At 45.0% G+C, this 7,500-nt stretch overlaps 1 long non-coding RNA gene across 1 annotated transcript in view; it reads left to right on the forward strand.

Annotated features, from left to right (window-relative positions):
* The window catches only part of LOC121715165, a 95,714-nt gene extending 94,461 nt beyond the window's left edge, over positions 1-1,253 (forward strand). Inside the window, exon 3 of the long non-coding RNA XR_006033540.1 lies at positions 1,067-1,253. This is a non-coding gene — a long non-coding RNA (uncharacterized LOC121715165). The remainder of the gene's footprint in view (positions 1-1,066) is intronic.
* Positions 1,254-7,500: the final 6,247 nt, after the last annotated feature.

The raw sequence follows: 7,500 nt of genomic DNA on the forward strand, positions 1-7,500 counted from the left end.
AACACCCATCCACGTGTCTTTTCAATACTTTTTTGTTTATCCTCAGTCATCTTTTTAAATGTGTAATATCAGTTTCCCTCGTTTTCTCTCTCATACTCTCATGCGTCTCAGTCCCTTGGCATCTCCACTGGCCCAGTGCTGCAGTCAACAGTGGCTCTGTAACCATTGTATAGCCTATATAACCTCTTGCAGTTTGTCTCAAACTCTTTTCTGTTTCCATCTCAATTTCGTAATATCCCCCTCTCTATATATATCATTCTCTCTCTCTGTCTCTCCCTTCTGCCTGTGTCACACACTTCTCCTTCCTTAGCATGGCTGTTCTTTCAGTTCTTTCATCTCCTCTGTGCTCTTATCGTCACACACACACACACACACACACACCTCTTGCTGGGGCTGCAGTTTTCTCCTGTCATGCAGGCAGTGTTAGCTGTTTGTCCACATAAACACATCCCCAGCTCAAAGCAGTGTTTACTTAATTACTCCGATAAAGGGAGAGGACGGAGTGACAGTGAGGGAGAGAGAGAGAGAGAGAGAGGGGGAGAGAGGGCAACGTACAGTAGAGAAAAAAAAAGAAAGAAGCAGAGGAATGGAAAGATAACGAAAGAGAGCGAGAATGAAAAAGATAGAACACGGAAGTCATTGTGATGTGATGAGAGAGAGAGAGAGAGAGAGAGAGAGAGAGAGAGAGAGAGAGAGAGAGAGAGTGAGAGGAGGAAGGAGGAAGGCTAGAGCCCTGGGGCTGTGTGGGTGTGAGTGCAGCGCTGCATGGGGACACCGGTGTTGGAGCTGACAGCTCAGATTGATGGATAGAGCCGTACAGTGTACATAACATCAATCCTCTGTGCCTTACCTGCTGCTTCTACCTTCTTTTTATCTTTCTCCCTCCCTCTCTCTCTTCCTCTCTTCTACGTCCTCCCTCCCCTCATGACTTCTGTGCCCTAATCTCTCCCTCCCTCTCTCTCTCTCTCTCTCTCCCTCCATCCCTCCCACTCTCCCCCCTCCCTTCATCTCTCACTCTCGAACACCCCCTCCCTCCTTCCTTCTCTCTTGCTCTGTCTCTCTCCAGTAGTTTCCTGAGGACGGTTTCCATGCGCTGCTCCTGAGCGCTGCGAGCGGGACGAGTGTTTAGGGAGCGCCGCAGTGGGAATAGCAGGGAAGCGTGGCCGCAGGGAGAGGGCAGCAGAGGCTCGAGCTCACAGCAGCGGCAGGAAGGAAGGAAGGAAGGTGGGAAAACCCCCAGCTCCAGCCCCAGCCCCAGCTCCAGCTCCAGCTCCAGCCCCAGCTCCAGCCCCAGCTCCAGCTCCAGCTCCAGCCCCAGCTCCAGCCCCAGCCCCAGCTCCAGCCCCAGCCCCAGCTCCAGCCCGGACAGGTGGAGCACCGCACCAGCAGCACCAGCAGCATGGCCATGATTGAGGCAGAGCTGACCGATCAGCTGTGGGGAGACTCAGACGGAGCAGGTGAAGCCTGCATGCATGCACGCACGCACACACACACACACACACATACGCACACACACACACACGCACACAGCCTCTCTCTTGCCCTGGGGATCTCTCTCTTTCTCTCTCTGTTACTCTTTTGGCAACTACCCCCACTGTACTCGCTTTCTATCTTTACACACCTTCCTTTTCCATCTCTTCCCCTCCTCTGTGCTCTCTCTCTCTCTCTGTCTCTCTCTCTCTCTCTCTCTCTCTGTGCTCTCTCTCTCTCTCTTGTTTCTCTCTGCCTTACTCTCCTTTCCTCCCAAAGCCCTACTTTCCTCTCTGGCCTTCTCAGCAGGAAAAGGAGCATCTCTCTGTTACACTGGTACCTGTATCATTTTCTCTCTTTGTCTCTCTCCCTCTGGGGCATCATTAGACCCCATTTACTGCTGCCGGTGCCTAATAAAATGATGCTGTGCCTTGCCAAAATCACTGTGAAATTATTTAGAAACAGAATAGCTTTCTTGTTTCACCAGCGCGAGGAGTTTCATAGGCCAGCGTCTCCAGTGTCTAAGAAACGTCCTCGTGTTTTTATAGTGTCTGCAGAGTTTTGGAGTGTTTTCACTCTGTGATGGGCATTGCTTGGGGGTTTCTTGGATTTCTGTGGTGGTAGTTGTCCTCTCTGTGTCCTTAAGCTCCGCACCTGCTGTAAGTTACTGGCCGTTTCCTCATTAGGATGCCCAGAAGCCTTGTTAAGACATGCACATACCATAGACGTACACATTCAGTAGATGTATAGTTTTGACAGCCTTGCTCATTGGCAGGTGCTGGCAGCTGGATACTTCTGTTTTGGGACCCGCTTCCTAAAGGCATCATAAGCCTAAGTAGGTTGTAAAATCCATTTAACAGATTGTCCTGCATTTTTGGACAGTTTCCCAAATGCAGCATAACCTAAGTCAGTGTTTCTTAACTGGTGGGTCGGGACCCAAAAGTGGGTCGCGGAAACGTTCTCGGTGTGTCGCGGAGCTTGTGTTAAAAAAGAAGAAATCGCTTATTTAAAAATGCTACATTATCAGATCTAACATTGGACCTTTATTTTGATAGACTTTATTCGTATGTCAGTCATTGTCATGGACATAGATAGACAATGTTTATGTGACGGGTCATGTTAGACATCATTTTAGCGGTAAACACAAGCTATGACCCTGAATATTTGAAGTAGGATATGGATTCACTTAAATTGAGGACAAAATGGGACAGAAATCCTAGAGTGTGGTATGCAGTGAATTGCTGGCACATGAGAACATGAATGTGACATGGAAACTAAGCACCCCTGTCAAAAAAAAACCTGTCGAGTAGCCTACTTTGAAAGGTGACATCAGGAGTTGAAGACTTCACAAATGTAATACCAAACATCAGCATGTTCCAAACAAATAGGCCTACGGGCACTTTGCGTGTCTTAACATGTAGCTCACCATATTTGTTGTCTTGAACGCTAAAAAAATATGGGTTGCAACTTGATGAACATGTGAAATTGTGGGTCCCAAAGGCAGACCAGTTAAGAACCACTGACCTAAGTAGTACCTACTTGGAAACGTCCTTAGACCTACAGATGCTGTAAAGAAGTACTGTAGTGGTGGACGGCAGACTGTTTATCATCCAAGACTGGGGTCACCAGCAGGATGTAAAGGTAATCACAACTTACCAATGTATCAGTGGTATTGCAATCAAATGTGTTTGCCTTTTGTTATTCTAGTGCAGTGCCCGTTCAAACATGCTATTCCTGTAGAAATCCTGTGTGGCATTCTGAAACGTCCTTAAATTCGGGACCATTTATCGCTCGTTTCAATTAGGGTCCTTGCAGTCTGAATACCAGTATTAACCATGCACTGCACTTACTGTACTTGTGCCCATAGCAAGACACCTGCCAAGTTTCCAGAGATATGCGAATAACAGACAAACTGACAAGGTGTCCCGTGCAGACAATATGCGGAAATTGGTATGTGCGTTTGTGGACAGAGAACATATTTAAAAGTAAACGACATTTTGAGATGAAAACAGCATAGTGTGCATGTACCGTTATAGTTGCTAGTGAAGCAGCAAGCAGCTTTTTGCATTATTTTGGAAAGCCTAGAGGCTTAAGACATACACCCACACACAGAATGACACACAACACACACAAACTGACCTGTGCCTTTGGGCTGGACAGACCCTTCTCTCCCTCCCTCATTTCCCTCTGTTATTTTTTTCACTCATTCTTCATATTCTTATCGACCAGTCCTCTCCTTGTCCTTGTCCTCTCGTTGGTGTCGTCCTCCTCGGACACAATTAGGTGGCGTGCGTTGGCCTGCTCCCGTTGTCACTAATAAGGCCTGGGCTGTGGAGCAGACCCGCTGCCACGTCTAGCGTGACTGAGGAATGCTAATGACATTAGCCCAGTCTGTATGTGGCCGCCGGGGTTAATGTCCTGCCATCTCCAGTGCTGTTCTCATACTCGGTCTCTGTTTGTGGCCGCCGGGGTTAATGTCCTGCCATCTCCAGTGCTGTTCTCATACTCGGTCTCTGTTTGTGGCCGCCGGGGTTAATGTCCTGCCATCTCCAGTGCTGTTCTCATACTCGGTCTCTGTTTGTGGCCGCCGGGGTTAATGTCCTGCCATCTCCAGTGCTGTTCTCATACTCGGTCTCTGTTTGTCTTGGTCTATCTGCCCGCCCCCCCCTCCGTCCGTCTATCTGAATAACTTTCTCAGCATGCTGCTCACTGTCTTTCACTCTCTAGCAGCTCTTCTCTCACTTTCTCACTTAATCTCCTAAGCACCCTGCCACAAACTCACCATCTGACTCTTATGTGTTTCTGAAACAGACACCGATTCTATCTAGAGAAGCCCTTACAAGAGTCATTACAAAGTTGTTGTTTTTCTCACTCTTAATATAAAGTATTCTTCGACATACATAGACAACACATGAACACACCAACCTAGAAAATCTCGCTCTCTCTCCTACCTCTTTTTCAAAAATACCTTCCTCCACTCCTTTATTCCCTTCTCTTTCCCTTTTTCATCCTCTTCTCCTCCTTCTCTCCCACCCATCCATCCATGCTCTACTTTCATCTGATGTCGGTGTCTCCTGAAAGGTGTTTATGGTAGCTGCAGAAGAGTGAGGGTAATGATGACCGAGTGTCGTCTTGTTTCATTCCGCACTCGTTTGTTTTCTTTCTCTTGTTTTTTTCCTGACAAAACACTCGGTCGCTGGTGGGGCGGAGTGTGAGAACAAACAGCCTAAAACGGCGTAATTACAGAGAGCAGGGTGGCAGAGGAGACAACTTGACAGCCACACATTTCCCAGTCTCAAGGTGTGTTTTGTTTATCTTTGTCTCACTGACAATAAAAGGGAAGAAACGGATGTCTAGGAAGAGGGAGAGAGGAGGTAAGGAGAGGGAAAAGTGGGTGCGAAAAAAAAATCACAAATCAGTGGAAATATGTTGCACATTACCTTTCATTTTTGGTGAGTGCAATAGCCCAGGGCACAGTGCAGCACCTAGATATATAGACACTTATCATTAAAATCATATCTCAGTACTGTACGTACTGTAGCTTTCAGCATGTCATCCATAGAGATGAGTATAATAGTAAGGATTTGCACTGACCCCTCAGTGCAGGCGCATCGCCAATTTTTTTAATTTAATATCACTTATAGAGCGCCAAAACATTGCACATGTCTCGACACTTTACAGAGTGTTAAACAATCAAGACACCAAGAGTCGAAAACATTCAGGGTTTAGCCCTACATGTAATGTTTGCATGAGTGTCAGCCAGTGTTGTAGTCAAGTCACTATGCCTCGAGTCCAGGTTCGAGTCCCCAGTGTTCAAGTCCGAGTCAAGTCCAAGTCATTAAAAAAAAATTCCAAGTCAAGTCCGAGTCGAGTCCACTACTCATCCGAGTCAAGTCAGAGTCAAGTCACTATTGATCCACGTCGAGTCCGAGTCGAGTCCCTATTGATCAATTTGAGTTCAAGTCCAGCACTAAAGTAAGCATAGCCTACATGTCGTTCCATTTTTTCCCATTGCAGATGAAATCCTTAAAAGCAAAACGGACAATCTTCTGTCTCCAAGCAGGGGTGCCATCACTTGTGTGAAAGTAGTATTGCCAAATTTCTTGCCAAACCCAATGTGTTGTATTTATTATATCGGAGAGAATACCATACCATAGCCATACCATAGCCTATAGGCCTACTCATAATAAATTAGCAATCCACATCCCAATCACACAAGCCATTAAGTCACATTATGCTGTTACTGACTGCTGACAATTGTATAGTGTTGTAGAAGTTCATACTTCACAAGAGCTAGATGGACGTTGGAGTAGGCCTATTTTGTAAGAGGTAGTGTGGATCATAAAAGGGCCTCCCCCGGGCATTTTTAAAAAATTCTGGCTGTTAAATAGCCTACACAATTTTAGCGCAGTTTGGGAGGGACATAAACAGAGCAGGGCCTGTCTTGGTAGCTTCTTTCTGTCTCCAGTGACGTGAACACTGGCTACCTGCAACTGCATAATGTTATCACTTCACTGATACTATGGAGACATATTTCACGTCAACAATAGAGATGAAAACTAGTTTTCGGTTAACGGAGATGCAGATCATCTGCCTAATTAATTTCTTTGCGCAACAGGCCACATTCTACGTTCATTTCCGCGAGATGAGTGAAATAAATGTTTTTTTAAGCTGCCATCGCCATAGGCTATTCACCTGTTAGAAATAGAACAAGTTGCTATTTCCTTTTTTTCGTGCAGTGGATTAGGCTATCAAATCGCTTGTTTGAACAGTAATTCGTGGTTTTAAATATAGTCTACTAAATATGGCCTACTATTTGCTATGATATTCACCTGTTAGAAATAGAACAAGTTGCTATTTCCTTTTTTTCGTGCAGTGGATTAGGCTATCAAATCGCTTGTTTGAACAGTAATTCGTGGTTTTAAATATAGTTGTTTCTGGCCTACCCACGAGAGGTTCAGTTTATCAGTTTCACTTGCGCAGACACGTAGGCCTACATTGACACTTTACATGGACAATCTACTAGGCAATTTAATGTTATGCTTCTATATTTTATGACACCAAAATTAAAAAGTATGCTATATCTTGATCGGGAAAACTTTCAGTTTATTTTTCTTTCATCCGATAATAGCCTGCTGCAAATTAACAGACAGAAGCACGGCAGGGCACGCCCCAAATTAAAATGAATGAATGGAACTTCGCTTCTCGCGTCAGTCAGGAAAAACACCAAGTCACGATGATCAGCTATCCAGCAGCAGTGTGTGATATTTAGCCTAGGCTGAGTGTAATCTAATCTTAGTTAATGTCATGTCATGTATGAGAACTAATATTGCCTGGCAATACTACATTGAAATAGCTGCGGCCATGTCTTCAGGCATTTTGGTGTTAAAGTTAACGTTAGTTTGCTTTGCATGTGAACATGATGTGACTTGCGATGTACTATGACACGAAGCAGTAGCCTAACATTCCCTTGAACTAAAATTAGTATTACAAATAATTTAGATATTAAAACCATATAGCAAATTATAGCCTAATGACATACTACAAATATAGCTGCAAGCAGCAATGAGGGGGCTAAGCAGTCAGTTCAGCAGTCCAAATTTGTCATGTAACTCAATGCGGTTGCATCAGGTATATAGCATTAAGCAGTCACAGCAAGTTCCATGCCAAACAACCCAAGATTGGCTGAGTTACAAGATAATTTCCTGTTTGGCGGCTTCGCCACCAATTTCGATTGGCTATTATGGCCAAATGGTTTTAGTTCGAAAGACAAAAAGCAATGCATTTGTGAGACATGCTCTGAAGATGATGGGCATCAAGTTTGGAGTCAATCGGACAAAATTTGTGACCTATGAAAACTTTTAAGTGTTTTTGATAAAATTCAATATAGCGGAAAATCCATCATGGCGGAAATTGACATCATAGGGTGCATTGAACTCAGCTTAGTCCAAAGACACCAACAACACCTGGTTTTTGAAAACTCAGAGCGACAGGTCAAAGGTTAGGTGCGTGAACGCACATCCAACTTTG

This window comes from Alosa sapidissima, chromosome 1 (genome assembly GCF_018492685.1).
Source record: "Alosa sapidissima isolate fAloSap1 chromosome 1, fAloSap1.pri, whole genome shotgun sequence".
NCBI classification, from domain to species: domain Eukaryota; kingdom Metazoa; phylum Chordata; class Actinopteri; order Clupeiformes; family Clupeidae; genus Alosa; species Alosa sapidissima.